Below are 15,546 nucleotides of genomic sequence, written 5' to 3'. Positions count from 1 at the left end.
ACAATGGGCCCCCAAGAAACAAAAGACGAAAGACGGGCTATTTATTTCGGTCCATTGTTTCGCAGTAGCGCGGAGTCAGGCTTGCGAGGTTGCTTGGCGCACAGAGAGAAGGAGAGTGGTAGAGAGGAATGAAGGGCGGGGGAGGGGAAGAGAGACACAGAGAGACAGGCACACAGAGAGAGAGAGAGAGAGAGGGAGAGAGAGACAGAGGGCGGGAGGAGGTAATGTAGAGAGAAGAGCTACCTCGAGATGGCTGCAGAACCACACGCCATAAAGACTAAACGCTATGAAACGCTCCGCGGGTCCTCCTACCAAGCCGTACATTGCCTCTCGCCGGAGCCAAGGGTCTATCGTACCTTTTGCGGAGATAACGAGCTTACGAGCTTAATACGACGATGAAATACTTACAGCTATAAGTATCGCGAGCTCTTGTAATTATGTCCGTGCATCGTTCCAAATTAACAAATCCCATTTATAGAAAGTAGAACCCGCGGTACGTGTGTGCCGCTTTCAAGAATTCAAAGGGGCGCACGATGCATTAGAACCTTTGCCAACCTTCATCAGCCACGATATGCAATCTTGCCGTGTGCTACTCTTGTTTGGAAACGCAATCTTCTCAAACCGCCTCTTGTTCTCCGTGCCTTTCTTCGTCCAGCGAGGGAAAAAGCCCCGTTTTCAATTGAAACGACAGCAAAACTAATCACGCGCCCCTACGATCATCTTGGCAAGAATCGAATCGCGTTGGCCGATCGCGAACAGCGTCGTTTCACCGTCACTGGGCATCCCTTAGCTTTCCCGTTCTCTGCCGCGCATTGCCCTGGCCCTTTGGTTACCTCGGGTGCTTCGCGAATTAATTAAAATTTTCGCAGCCACGTCGGAGACGGTGGGCGGCGAGAGGCTAATTCTCCGGCAAGAAAATTCTGATTCTAATTTCATGCAAATGGCCGCCTGTGCCGGGGCACCGAGCCGAGGGAGGGGGTTGCCAGCGAGCACAGAGAGGGTTGCGTGACGCGAGGGTGGGGCAAGGGTGACCCCCCAGCCGGCGACACGAAGCTCTTCCACGGGGGTGGGCCAGGAAGGGCGTAAGAAGAGCGACAAAACAATGGAACGAAATTTAAATTATGCTCCCCGCAAAATGGCGATCGTATGCAAAGCGATGCTTATCCAGCGGAGTAGAAAGTGAGGAGGCGCCGACGACTTTGCAGATGCCGGCAAACCTTCCTTCCTCCGCGTCATGCGTCTTCTTTTCTGTCGTTCCCTCTGTCTGGTCGCTCTTAATCTTGTCCACCGTTTCTTTACAAACGACGAGTAAGTACCGTAACGTGTGCACCTTGCGTGTCGTTCGTCTCCCTGCACGCAATTTCCCATGTCCTTTCGTGCTTCCATTTGCTTCTTCGTTCCTCCCAGTACTTCGGAAGAAAGCGTACATCCATGAAAACGCAACGAGGACGTTACACGTTTAACAGGATTCTGCACGTAAGTTTATTCGAGATACGGCGATCATTATCGCGCTTCTATATGAAATTTCAGCTTTCGAAAGCCAATGATGACAAGATCGGTGTGCCGGCAAGGACTATTCGATGCAATTATCGTGGGCGTAAGAGCGGCGTCGAACGATAAAAACGAGCCAACGAGGATTAAACTCGCCTCGACGCTGACACCACACGACACGGGAAATAGAAACGTTTTACGAATACCCGGAAACCCGGTGAAGTCGGTATTCTTGTTGCGGCTGATTTTCTCTTCTCTCGCGTCTAAAGGGATGCCGGTGGACTGAGAGAGGTAAGGAGAGGCAGCGACGGCGACGGGGGCAGGAGGATGGATTCATTTATCTTTCCCGTAGATCTAGCTTATATTTCACCGCCCCCTGAGGCAGATACTAAGACGAATGGTCTCTCGAGCAGATCTTGCAAAACATCACCCCCGCGTTCCCTCCCACCCCCGCTGGCCCACCCCAATGGTGACTTGCCATCGAATGCAAATGTAAAACACCGAAGAGGCGAACTGAACTCCTTCAACGCGGCGTCAACCGATGTCGCGCATTTATTCCGACCGCAAAAACCACCATGAATTACGGTTAGAAGATCAAGATTAATCGTGGCGGATAGAGAAACGCGGGCGTCGTTCGTTTCGCGAAAGAACCAGAACCGCAAGTAGTTTCTTAGAAAATTGCAACAATCAACGAATACGAGTTTACCTCTGGAAAATTTGTCCAGTACCGATTCCAATTATGCGACAATCACCTATAGTCGTTGAACATGCGACAGCGGAACGCGAACTACAGTTCGACGCAGAGGTAGCAGTCGTCCACGTTTAATCCTTCGATGTATCTGTTGAAGTGGTCACCACTTCTACGAAAACTTTACATCTGGTCTTTTTAGTTTTCTCAAGTGCTGAAGCCATCGACAGCATATAGACGAAAGACTAGCACGAAGGCAGACCATAAACAGTAGCCAGGCGACGTTGGCTTCGGGGTTTTCACTTATAAGGTAACACTGCTAGCGTGCGGATCTGGACCAGCTCAAATTGTATTCCTATTTATTATTACACTTCTCTATTAAATTAAATATATATATTTTGTACCTTACACTTTATCCACGCGTTTTCTCTCTTTATACATCTAATAATCTCAACAGTATCGCTTCGCCAACTTGCATTTACCATTCTTTTTATCATCGTCCTGCCGTACGGCTCGAACAATTTTGTCTCGTAATATAGTCGTCGTCGCATGACTGGCCATTGTTAAACAAATTCTTCTTCGAAATTTCCCCGTATACGCATAAAAATTCGCAATTTAATTGTCATACAGAGTCGGTTTCTCGCTTTATCGTTACAAGATGAAATATTCCACGCTCCTAACGGTAAATATCGCGATGGTCTCCGCCGGACGATCCAATTTAATCTGTGCGATCCAACGAATGACCGACGCGTGTCACGGCATTAAGAAGCGGCAACCGTTTTGAGATCGAAGGGATTGACGAAAAGGAGGGGGGGGAGAGACAGAAGGGAGGTAAAAGAAAGTGACCCGAACCAGGGTGGTCAGGAAGTGACCACCTGGACGTACGTTTGGTTGACCGGTCAGACGGGTTCGCGATAAAAATTCCATGGAAAAGTTCGGGACGCGTTACGCGTTCGAAAAACCGGTTCCCATAAAGCCGAAAGCCGAAGGGAGGGAGGGGGGGTTCGCTGACCGTTGGTCGACCCTGAAGGGTTGCTCGCGGCTAGTAGGGTCGCGCAAGAAGGGATCGGGTCACGATAAAAAGAGCGACTCGTCGTTCAAGAAGTGGATGCTTTCCCACGAGTGCATCCGTACGATTTTTCTTCGAGCACCTTTGACGGCGTGATCCGTCGAGCAGATGCAACCGCAACGTCCGTGGAGAAACGAGCGAGAGCACGAGATTCGCGCGAGTCCAAAGTTCAAAGTTTCGACGCAAGGTTTCATACCGAGAATGATAATGATCGAACAGCGAAGGATAACGCGTTCGAGGATACTGCGTGGAAAGACAGAAACGTTTTACCGGTGATTCTTCTACGAGCAAGAAATCGTTTCTCGGCAAACGCGTTCGAGATAGTGCAGGGTGAACGTGCAGATAGAAAATGGAGAGAGGAGGATGGAGAACAGAGTACAGGGGGTTCAAATTGGTAACTCTAGAAGATCAAGATGAAAAACGAGCTAAACGCTCCTCGCCTCCCCGCTGCCATGGCCCTTCAACCCCCGCCTACGATCACCTCCGGAGAAACGAGCACAGTCTGGTATACAGCAGCACCCCTCTTTGAAACAGCCCTCGCGCGAGGCAACGCCACCGTTTTAATATTAATGGAAAGGCTGATGGCGGAGCTGAAAGGAAGGAAATTGAAGGAAAATAAAAGGAGAAACGTCCAAATATCCAGATTGCCCCGGAAGCCAGCTAAAATCTATCCCCCTCGCGATATCTTCGGATCTATTCAACTTATCTCGTACCTTAACTTATCGTTCTCGACTAATTTGCAGCGTGCATCGTTCGAGAGGAACGTTCGAGAGGACCGTTCGATAGAACCTCGAGACTACTAACCTTCTAAAGAATTGCCATTCCATGTACGCGCTTTTCTGCGCACATCTTATGGCAAGTTCGACAGCGTGCGACGATCGATCGCTGATCGATAGTTGGCGCGCGCTGCCCTCTTCCGCAGGAAATGACAATGCATCGCACCAAGTGCCCGATAATTCACGGTTCAGCTGACGTGCACCGACCCGATCGACGCAAAAAGCGCGCGAGACTAATCTCGGGAGCCAATGAGGGGCGTGAAACCAGCCGAAAGAACCAGAGACTGGACACACCAGTTGGACGGTCTAATTAGAAGCTAGAATGATTTTCGATACTCCGTGGAACTTTGGCCGACCGTCATCGAACCATCTGCGAAGGGAGAAGGGAACGGAGGAAAAGTTCGCTGGCCACCGAGGAACGACCGCAACCTCCGATTGTTAATGCGATGGGTAATTAACTTTAAACGAGTCTCGTTTCGGAAAGCTCAACTTTCCGATGAACGACCGCATCAAAAGACCGTGCCTTTGCCACGCAAACTCGTCGTTCGATGATCTGACGTTCGCGCCAAGGAGGAGAGTAGAGTAGAATCTTTCGCACGATAGAGCGCATACCGATTTCATAAAATTCGCGATTAGCGATTCGATTTTCAAGCCAACAAACCGTCTAACCTTCGTTAATTCGTTCGTTACAAGGAGGACGGTATAGACGATAGTAAATTTCGACGTTTCGGAAACTAACGTTTGGAATATCGTCGCATCTTCGTACGTTTCGAGTTACGCACGCGAGTGATCCACGCGGCCTCCGAACGGGTCATTTCGCAATTGCAAACGATAAATCTAGTTCAGACATCCCGGAAAGGCAGCGCAAAATTTTTCATTATCAAAAGGATTTCGATCGCGAACGTACCGGTCTCGAAGGTCCGTTCAGATAATCCGTGGTTGTCGTACGACACGCGCCGAGCAGACGAACGAACTAGGCAAAGGACTATAAAAAGCACGAATAACGATCTTCGAATTTTCCTGCGTCGAACAAAGTTTCGACAAACGAACGAAGAGCCAACGTAGGATATAGCAAAGCGAAAGAAGAGGATAGAAGAGGAAACGAATGTCCATAGTCGTGGCAGCGACTCGTCCACGTAAATCCCTGGAAGGTTCCATGTAAGTTATAGAACGCGGCGAATGGTCCCGCGGTTCGTCTCCAGGAACGGCTTTCGTCCTTTTATCTGGAACTGCGGTGCCGCTCTCTCGCGCCGGGCAAGCCGGGCGTCTTGGAGCGGGCGTCTCCTGGACGACGCCTCGGATCAATACCGACGCCCAGCGTCTCATTGGCCCCTTCTCTTAGGTGCCGTGGAAAATCGCCCAGGAGATGACGGCCAGGAAGAGGCAGGAGGGTGCCTGCAGGAAGGGGCAGGGAGAAGAGGAGGATGGCTCTAAGGGGGTGAGCCGAGCGGACCATCCTTCCTCCATCCTTCCACAGCCTCCAGCCATTCTTTGCAACCGCTTCACCCTACAACGCCTGCCGCGCCTCCCCCGCCACTGTGTCGTCTTCTTTTCTGGCCACCGTTCGTTTTCCACAAAGTACACGACGCTCGTTGACGAGCGATATTTTTCCCAAGTCCCGATACCTTTCCCGTAGAAACATTTTTCCCTCCTATCTGTAACTTTGAATGCCTCTTATTCGCCGACGCTTTTCCTGCACGCGTGCCAATTATTCACGCGATCGTAAATAAATATAGCTGAAATCGTGAAATAGGCACGTGCATCGTCTCTCGCGAGTCCTATACTCCAGCTTTTCGACAGTTCTTTCGACGGTAGGAAACAATTTGACTAAACTCTTTTCCAATAACAGGTTGACCGAGTGAATTGTAAGAACCTAACCCCAACCTAACCCCAGGTAACCGAGATCCCAACGGTTTCGTTCGTCCTTTTTTCCAAGCTTAATCGAACGACCGGGCGAGTGGTCAACAAGGTTCATTAGTACGTACACGTACGGTAAACTACACGACCGCGCGTCACACCGCTCGGGCTCGCTTTAAAAGCCGAGTCGCCTTTTTCCCTCGTAAAGTTGCGCGGTTATCGGCAGATGGGGGTGGAATCAATGAGAGGATCGGGATGGCAGCGTGCGCGTGACCAAGTGATTTTTTGCGCTTTCAGCCCCTTTTTGCATCATCTTCCTCTCGCTGTTCGAGCTCTCCTTCCCGTTTCTGTACGACCCGTTCGGGTTCGCTCCTCCAGCCCCGACCTTTTCCCCCGTCCACCTTTTTTCTCCCTGTTGCCGTGGTGAGCGCAACGCGCGCCACGGGACACATTATTAGCTTAATAACTCCAGGGGACCTTTTTTTAATCCCGCCACCGTTTTCAAGAGAAGCTGTGCCCGCGGAAGACTTTAATTAAAAAATAAACAAGCGAGCCGGAGCCGGTAAACGGGCGCGAGAGATTCGAGGCCGGTCCAGCCCGGCCTCGGGACATTTGCATTTCGATTCTCCGGCCACCGATTCGCTTCTTTATCGCGTGTTGGCCAGGCCGCTGCAAGATTTGCGAGAGCCGGCCGGCAACGGGACGCGCTTTTCGTCCCGGGATTACGCCAAAGTTACGACCGGTGAAAAATTCAACAACTCGTAGATGAATTATGAAATAACGGGCTCGAGTATCGGCGAAAAGTTCAAAGGCGTGCAAACAGGTGTGTTTACCACAGGCGACGGCGGGGCAGAGGGTGGTTTACACCGCGTATCGCCACCCACCAAACAACGTTCACGAAGCGATAAACAGTTTGCATTTTGTTGCATGGCCCGCCGTATAATTAGCGCTTAATAAATCGCGGCGCGCTTCTATGGTCGCGCTCTTTCGCGCGGCACTGATAAACAATCAGCCGGCAGAATTTGATGGAGCAAAGTTTCACGGAAAAGAGATCCGCGCGATCGAAAATTTACCGTCAGAGAGATCGAAAAGTTCGACGATCGTGTAAAGCATCGACGAAATTTTGCCCGACACCCGATACGCGATACGCTCTCGACGCTATTGAAAAAACTTGACCGCCTCTCGTCCCTTAATTGGTAATTAAGGAATATGGTCGCCTGTCCCGGCCACTTTGCTCGATCGTCGAACCGCAAACACGCGCAAGGAAACTTTAACATCACGTTATTCCCATTACGTACGAAGCCGGCGGACCAAGAACGCGACAAGCAGCGCGCTTACGTATCGTAGATTTCAATTTCGTTCTACCAACTTTCCGACGAATACGATATTTCGATACGAGGTACGCGGTTGAAAGCGGAAAGAATCTGTTATAGGTCCGCAAGTATGACAGATAGCCGACGCAATACGCACTTTACAATTACGAGGAGAATGATTGGATGCACGTTGAGAATTTACTGGCAACGTATCGAATTTTAAAACTAGATACCCTGCGCTCTTGGTAAAGAAACCAAGTGGCAATTGTCATTTCTCTCGATGGAGCAGAGAACAGCTCGTCCAAGGGGAGATACGGAAAGGATCTGAACGAGGAAAGATACCATTTTGAATGTCGAATTTTCCGCAGACAAACTAAAGTCCAAGTTAGCCACGGCTTAAGGCCAGCCAATGGTAGCCTAGCGGAGAGGCCCGGCAAGGTGTCCGGCGGCTTATTTTTCCAGGAGGGTGAGTGTCGAGGGTGGGGATAAGTCGCGAAGGCGGTAGGGTGAGTGGGATGGCCAGCCTTAAGCGAAAGAGGGGAAAAGACTGGAAAGTGGGGTAAAATAGGCCGCAGGGTGGGGACGAGAGGGCGACACTTAGATGGCTAAATCGAGGGGTTAGAGGGTGCTGCGGGAGTACCGGAGGCCGAGAGAGGGCCGGGTGTCCCGATAGGCGTCCGAGCGACAGAGTCTACGCTTCGTTAACCCATTGCAATGTTATTTAATTTGCAAAGTACACGACGCGACAAGAGGCTGCCCCGGGTAATTTTGAAATTTCAACGGGCCGAGCGGACGCTAAGACGGTTGCTACTCGAAGCGTATCACGGCGAAGAAACAATTCCCTTGAACACCGAGAAATATAGAACGACACGGATAGCGACGGACTACGACGACTAGATAGATATGCTTTCGTCGCCTCTCTATGGAAACGAGACAATCCGCCATCCTTTGAACGACAGAACGCCTCTAAGAGAAGGATCAACCGCAGACGCCGACACTCCGACGCTCGTTGGTCGACGGAAAAAAAAAAAAAAAAAATCCTAACCCTCGCACGTAAGGAACACGATCAACCGAAATCGAGACCTGCGCTCGACCCAACTCACCCTAAATTTCTTTCGAACAAGTGTGCAAAAAATCATGGTCGGAAAACAGGGGTGACGATCTAACCCTAAACATCGTCGTTTTTTTTCCCCTGTACCCTCTAATCTCTAATCTAGGTTTTTTCGCCGATGTTTTTTCGCACACCTCCCTCCCTGGTAACCGCTGCCCGCGGCTGCGTTATTATGTCATGGGTGCACACAGGTAACACGGAGAGCACATTAGACCGTGGGGACGCTGTGAGTCAGAAAAAAAAAGAAAAGAAAAGAGAAAGAGAGAAAGAAAGAAAGAAAATGCTAAATCTTGGTCGGACGAGGAGTGACGACGACGACGACACGACAAGTCGCTGGTGTGCTCGTATTTATATACGGCACGCTGACCAAACGACGATGATTTATCCGTAGGGATGCACGCGTTCGCCTGAAACGTTCGGGTAAATATAAAATCTCGTGCATCCGGGTGTTGACCGATGATAGTAAAAACCCATTGCCCGAGCAAACACGACGAGGAATTTAAACGGAGCCTATTTTGCGCTATTTGACGGTCGTGGAATCCGTACGGATGGAAATATTGAAATACCGGGCGCGTCACGTATTCCGAATTAAATCACTAGACGTCTGAAAAAGAATGCTCGCTAGTGCCATTCTTGGCGCGTTCCGCGTCAATGGGTGTACACGATTTTGAACTCGTCAATTTGTAGAATATCTGGACGTCGCGTTACACGTAACGACGCAAACGAACAAATAAATAAAAAAGATCGAGAGTGCTACTTCCTGCTTACTTCCAAACTACCAAAGTTTTCTAGTCCTATCTTTGAACCGCATGCTGGGTAGTATAGCGATGCGATGCGTTCTCAATTGCGAAAGAATCGGGCGAAAAGAAAAAAGAGAGAGAGAGAGAGAGAGAGAGAGAAGAAAAGAGAAGAAGAAAGTACATTTTGGAGGTCGGAAAACGCTCCGAGTATGATATTCGGAAAGGAAATATTCGAGATCGTTGGTTTATGCGGAATCAGGTTGTGATAGGACCAACGAAAACAGTAACGCGTCGCGGCGGCCTCGAGCATAGCCGAGAAGCAAACCCGCGGGAACAGGAACGCGATACAAAATGTAGTTGGACGATCATCAGTTGGTAGCGGAGGCGCCACGGGTTACCACGATCTAGAGACGAGAGTGCCGCGTCGGTAAAAGCGAATTGTTCCTGGATCTCGTCCAATCTAACCGGATTGTTCGATCCTGTCGCCAAGCCACCCACGCTCGGGCGAGAGTCCTTTCTCGCGACAGCGATCTTCTTCGCAGTATGGCGTTTTCATTACACGCGAGCATCGTTGATCCCGAACATCGAAGAATATCGCAGATCGAAGATAGAAGACGATCCACTTTGTACGACTTTGACGACCAGTACGATTTTTAAGACGACGATGTACCGATACGCGAAACTTGAAGTATAATACGTCGTAGTACGACGAGAGAAACTCGGAAGAAAGTTCGGTTTCTCTTTTACGTAAACGAATTAAGTTGAAACTTGTAACGGGATGATATTAAATTGAAGAGCGACAACGAGGAGAATAAGTTGATCGAGGTCGTGGATGATTCGAGTATAGATCGTCGAAAGAATTCCTTTCGAGCGAGAGAGATACTTTTTTTAATTTAACGCATACAAGGTATGGTCAGTTCGACGAGTTATTTTCATCAAGGTCGCCGGTCTTGACTCTCTTCTCTCGACTCTGCCGTCCTGCGGTATCTTTCTCGTTCTTTTTCAACGATGCAGCCTATCATCCCTCTCGCTTGAACTCTTTTAGACGCAATATCGGCCAACGTATGCAGTGTATTGCCTCGGAACTAAAGCCTGGCGAAACTTTCAACCGATCCCACTGTTAACCGAATATCGCGACGAATAACATCGAAAAACCTGCTTACTCGATATCCTACGTTTTACAAAGAGCGTATTATCCGTTATACGTCATGTCCGCCCACGTACATCGAGTTCTCCTTCGTTTCTCTGTTTCGTCGTTGCGCTTCAGCCGCTTCAGAATTCACCCTACACAGCGATCCCGATATATCAATTCTCCGCTGCAACGAAGGGGATGATGCATCGTGTGCGCCCTGTCCTAGCTTGACGAAGCCACGCGGCACTCTCCTCGCACTTATTGCTCGGCATTTTACGGATCGCGTAAGCCTCGAGAATATCGATAGTCTAATAATATGCGTTATGATCGCTTGTTCACCGTCTATCGATGCTCGAACGTTCGTGCTCACGGTTTTTCGGAAGGCGATCGCGCGTCAGGAGTTACAGACCTGGTGATTTTTATGCGTGTGTGAGAAATTCCAAGGTTCGAAAACTCCACAGAATGCGTATAATACAGAAAAACGTTTAAAACATTCGACGTACGATACTTGCTGCAATATTCAGCAAGCGAAAGGATCGTCTTTCCATTCCGTTTTTCTTTTTTTTTTTTTCGCCCCTCTTATATTCATAAAGGCACGAATTTGCGCCGAACATCCAGAGCGGTCCGTTTCTAACGCGATCGTCTCGCGAAAAACGACAAGCACGAGCAATCGTGTATCGATCATCGTGAAAGCCTAAAATCCAAAAGAAACTTGAATCTTCGTTGTTCCCGTCGTTCGACGATTTCGCACACATTCCTCGCTATTTCGTCTCCAGCTTCTGTGCCTGCCTGTAACTTCGTGCGAGACTATGACGCGAGGAAAGTGTTTTCTCCTCCCAGTTCGCCGCATAGAGAAACCAGGATCGCGGCGTATTGGCAAACTTGGTCCCGCCAATTTTAGATGCTTTGCCTTCTTCTTTTTTTCTGTCTGTTTGCAGCCTGCCGCTTGTTTCTCGTCTTCGTCTCCCTCTTCTTCTTCTTCTTCTTCTTCTTCCAACCATCATTCTCTAGCGCGAGTTGCCATTTTATTTTCACGAGTACGCCCGCTATTTTTGGCCGTTCTAGAAAACACGCCTCTCCTTTTTCCGGGTCTTGGCAACCACGTTCGGGAGACGCGATCGCGAACCAACGCATGCCGCGTGCGAATTTATTCTTATGCATGACCACGAAAAATATTGAGCGAAATCGCCACTGCCAAAAAGCCAAGCGAATTGCAATTTTTGACGGTCGTTCGGATGCACTCTAACTCTGACGAGGGTCGCCTCGAAATCTTTCCGCTCGAGCCTTGCCAAAAGTTAAAATCTGCTTACATTGTACTGGTTTTCAGGATAAAAACAGGCGGATCCGTTCTCTTTCGCTCTCCCCCCCCCCTTCTCTCTTGTTCTCTCTCTCTCTTTGCCGCGCTTCTCACCGGTCTCCATCGTTCGTGTCGTTTTTCGGCGACGATCGAGGATGCAGAATTCCATAAACGAAAGGCACAGGGAGGGGCGAAGAGCGCGCCGGCAGTCATCGAAAATATTCAATTCGATATATTTGAAAGGGGCAGGGAGTAGTAGCGGGACGGAAAATTTATTTTACGCATTGTGTAAATAACGCGCGCGCTGCACACAACGAGGCGAAGCGTTGCACAGATAATGTGTGCAGAGTCCCATCAGAATTGTAAGTATTGATCGTTTCGTAGTAAATATATAGTTTGCACTAGCGCGTCCTAGCGTATCCTAATATGTCGATAAATATGGCGGAATAGTGTCCATCGGGATGATGACTATCGGCAAAAGTGGGCATTTCGCTTCTTCTGTGTGGCGAGCGAGGGGAGCGAAAGGAGGGTCAATGACCTCGCAGAAAATCGATCGACTCGAGATCAGAAAGGACGAGGGTCAACGTAGAAATTGCAATGCCGCTAATAACGAATCGCGCGAAAACCGCTCGTGGATAAATGTCGCGAAATTCGTTCGTTCGCGATCGAGCTTCGAGATCGGACGATCGGACGATCGAGGGGGCGAAAAACTCGCGCTCGCGATCGCTCGCCAATGCGGCGAAAGATACGTTGACTCGATCGCTTCCGAAAATTCTTACGACAAACGCGAACAACTTTCGTTCTCGTTGCGATCATACGTTTCCATCGATAACGAGTTTCTTCAGTTCGAGGGAGATACGAGAAAGAATGATCGATAGCAATTTTACGTTAATTTCCTTTTTAAACGTCCAAAGTCCTTCTGCCTGTTGGGATAAGCGAGCGACGATTGTGACGAGGAAATTCGAAAACCGCAAGCAAGGTTGATCGAACGAAACACGATGAAACGAAAGGTCCTAAAATTTTCCATTACTTACAAAGACTACTTGGAAAGCTCTCTCTCTCTCCCTCTCTCTCTCCCTCCCTCCCTTCCTCTCCGCAACGTAACGAAGAAGTTACGCGTCATCGAACCTCTTTCGTACGGAAGCAAGAAAAGAGAAAGAAGAGAAAGGAAAAAAGAAAAAGTAAACAGAAAAATACTTCTCCTTATGCGAGAACTAGATTGATTTTTGTTTCGACACAATGCGAGCTGACTCCGGCGTATGTCCGCAGCAAGCAAGGCACTCAAGTTCTTTGATGCTAGAGACCAATAGAAACCAATTTACTTGGCGTTATAGAGCTACAGACTCGACAGTCCGCACCGGCTAACAACGTATCCTCGTTATTGCATCCATTAAAAGATCGTGCGTTGCTCGTGTAATAATGAAAAAAAAAAAAAAGAAAGAAAAATGGGGAGAGAAAACGCGACATACCGAATAAAACAAACGCGAACGAGTAACGAGCGAACGCACGGGCTGTGATCTAGAAATTTCCCAAATAGCCGGGAAAATTGGAGTCGAGTATACGTGTACACGCACGAGTACCGTGCATTCTGGCCGAATGCGAACGCGTCGAGGTGCAGCGGGGGGTCGCGATCGAAACCCAGGGATCGAGGAAATCTTTTTTGTCGCGCGAACCTCGCGCGCATTGGCTCGCCGTGTTTCGTATCCGCGTATTTTCGGACGATTTTCTCCTCTGTACGTCGCGTGAAAGAGGGGAGACGGAGAACGAGAGAAAGAGGGCTCCTCTCTTCCTCCCTGCCGCCGTTCGCTCTGTTCCCTCCCCTTTGCCGCCTCGTTTCTCCGTCTCTGTCGCGTGCCTCGCTCGCCCCTCGACAACGCTCGCGCGCGTCTCTGCGGAACGGGAGGCAACGGACCAGCGTTTAATGTAAATCGCCACGCACGGGCCGCGCGCGTCGGAGTGAGAGGGATGCTCCGAGGCGCGAGGGGGCCGCAGGGGGCGGCGGGGCGGCGGGACCGAGAGGGCGCGGAGGGCGGCACGGCGAAGGGGCGACGTCGGGGACGAGGAAACATACATATGTATGGGTAAATGTGTACCTACGCCCGCATCAACCTCTCTTCCTCCCACTCTCTTTCTTCGCTAGCGAGCTCTCTCCCTTTGCCGCTTTCTCCCTCCCACCCTCGCCGTATCTTTCTCCTCGGCCCTCTTTCTCCCTTCCTCCCACATCTCTTTCACTGGATACTACCTCCATCCCGTTCGGCGGCCGCTCGACTCTCTTTTTCGTTCTCCAGCTCCATCCCTGTCACGCTTCCCGCCCGTTCGATCGCCTCCGCTTCCTCTCTCGTTGAGCGCTTTCTCGCTTCACCCGCGCCTCTACCATTCCAACTCTCTCTAACCCTCCGTCGCTCCTACTCCTCCTTCCCTCTCTCTTTCGCGTGACCGTTCCGTGGACGAAGCCGCGCGAGCGCGTCCTTCTTTCTCTTTTTTTTCCTTTTTTTTTCCCCAAGCGTTTTTTCCCCCGTCACGCCCCCGGGCCGACGAGTGATTTTTATAATCTGCTACTTGTTGCGCGGCGCGTACCAGCGGCCGGCGTGCGGCCCGCCCGGAAAAACCGGAAAATAGAGGAAAACAAAAGCGGGCGAGCAGGCGCGGTGCAGCGCGGAGACCGGCTACGTCCAGAGAACCGAACACAGGGTGGCCGGCCTGGGCAATGGGCTGGGAGGACGTCGGGGTGGCGGCGGGGAGAAAAAAAAAGGAAAAAGGCACCGCGGGACCAGCCGGCGAATTATCCGCGTCGCTGTGTGCGGCCACGCTCGCCTCTGTGAGCGTCTCTGTCCCGCGCGTGCCGCCCCAAAATCCATTTCCACTCCGGAGATTTTTCTTTCTCTTTTTTTTTTTTTTCTCGTTTCTCCCCTTTTTCCCGTCGCATCACCCCGTTCGCGCTATAGGCGGACGCACGCGTCGCGAAACAGATTTCCGCGTACGGTGAACAGCTGCTCTCGTCCACGGGAAGCTGCTGTCGTCCGACGCACACCGTCGACGGTAAACGCACGGCAGAAAAGCGTCTCTCCCGACGCGGCGACGCGGCTGAAATAAACCGCGAAAGCCAGAGAGGGCCGTGTAAACGAACGAGCAACGACGAACGCGAGAGACACGGACGTTGCGTCGTCCATCGCGCGTTGTCCCGCGTGCCCCGAAGGTCGTGGACGCGTTCGAACGAAAGAAGGAAAGATGGTAAGGACGTGGACGTTCTGTTTAATCGACGGGGGCCGAACGGACGAAACGCGGCGACTTTGTTTCTCGTAGCGAGGTGCCGGAGAGCCGCGCAAAATGGCTTCCTCCTTTTCAGGAATTATCGCGATGTAGGAAGTCTCGGTCGGCATGGTGGGGGTGGAGGTGGCCGCGGAGCGGCTGTCGGCCGAAAGTTTAAAATAGAATATCTCGCGTGTAACTTTCATCGGTCGTCAAAAAATCATGCAGTGTCGTACCTAGCGGGGGGCTCAGCCTCCCACTCGGCTCGCGGCGAGCAACAGAACGAACGAACGGAGGGGCGAGGAGAAAGGAAAGCCGAAAGGGGGAAACCGGCGCGCGGGAAGAACGGCGTGGAACGAGAAGGAAACGACGGGGAGAGCAGCCCTCTCTTCGCGTCGCCATCCGCCAAAGCTCTAGGATAGGCCACGCGGTTCGACGTGGATACGGCGGAACGTACTCAGACACATGCACGCGCGCGCCAAGTGTGCCGCGCGCGCTCGATGCATCGTCGTGCAACGCTCGCGCGTGTGTGCCGAGAGCGCGCGGCGCGGCGCGGCGCACCGCGACGATTTACCGCCGGTAACTCGCGTCCAGGCAGGAAGTTCTCGCACAGGCCGAGCAAAGATATTTCACAGCTTTTGTCGATAGCGTCGGTCGATTCCGTATTAGGAATTACCGGGCACAGGGAGACAGTGGTCGTTCCAACGTATGCCACCGCCGACCAATCGTCCCCGGTCCGCACCGAATCAACCCCAACCTCTGTTCGCGAGACTTTCCGCCGGTCGAATTTCAAGCTCGAGGATGCCTTCCGGCGGCAGGATAT

At 51.0% G+C, this 15,546-nt stretch overlaps 1 protein-coding gene across 1 annotated transcript in view; it reads left to right on the top strand.

The window, feature by feature from the left end:
- The first annotated feature begins 11,742 nt into the window (after positions 1–11,742).
- The window catches only part of LOC100646754 (zinc finger protein 853), a 106,680-nt gene continuing 102,876 nt past the window's right edge, over positions 11,743–15,546 (top strand). The window contains exon 1 of the mRNA XM_048412137.1: positions 11,743–11,836. The gene's annotated coding sequence lies outside the window, so the exon portion shown is untranslated. The remainder of the gene's footprint in view (positions 11,837–15,546) is intronic.

The sequence above is a fragment of the Bombus terrestris genome, chromosome 14 (genome assembly GCF_910591885.1).
Source record: "Bombus terrestris chromosome 14, iyBomTerr1.2, whole genome shotgun sequence".
NCBI classification, from domain to species: domain Eukaryota; kingdom Metazoa; phylum Arthropoda; class Insecta; order Hymenoptera; family Apidae; genus Bombus; species Bombus terrestris.
This window is presented reverse-complemented; position numbering and strand designations above follow the sequence as displayed.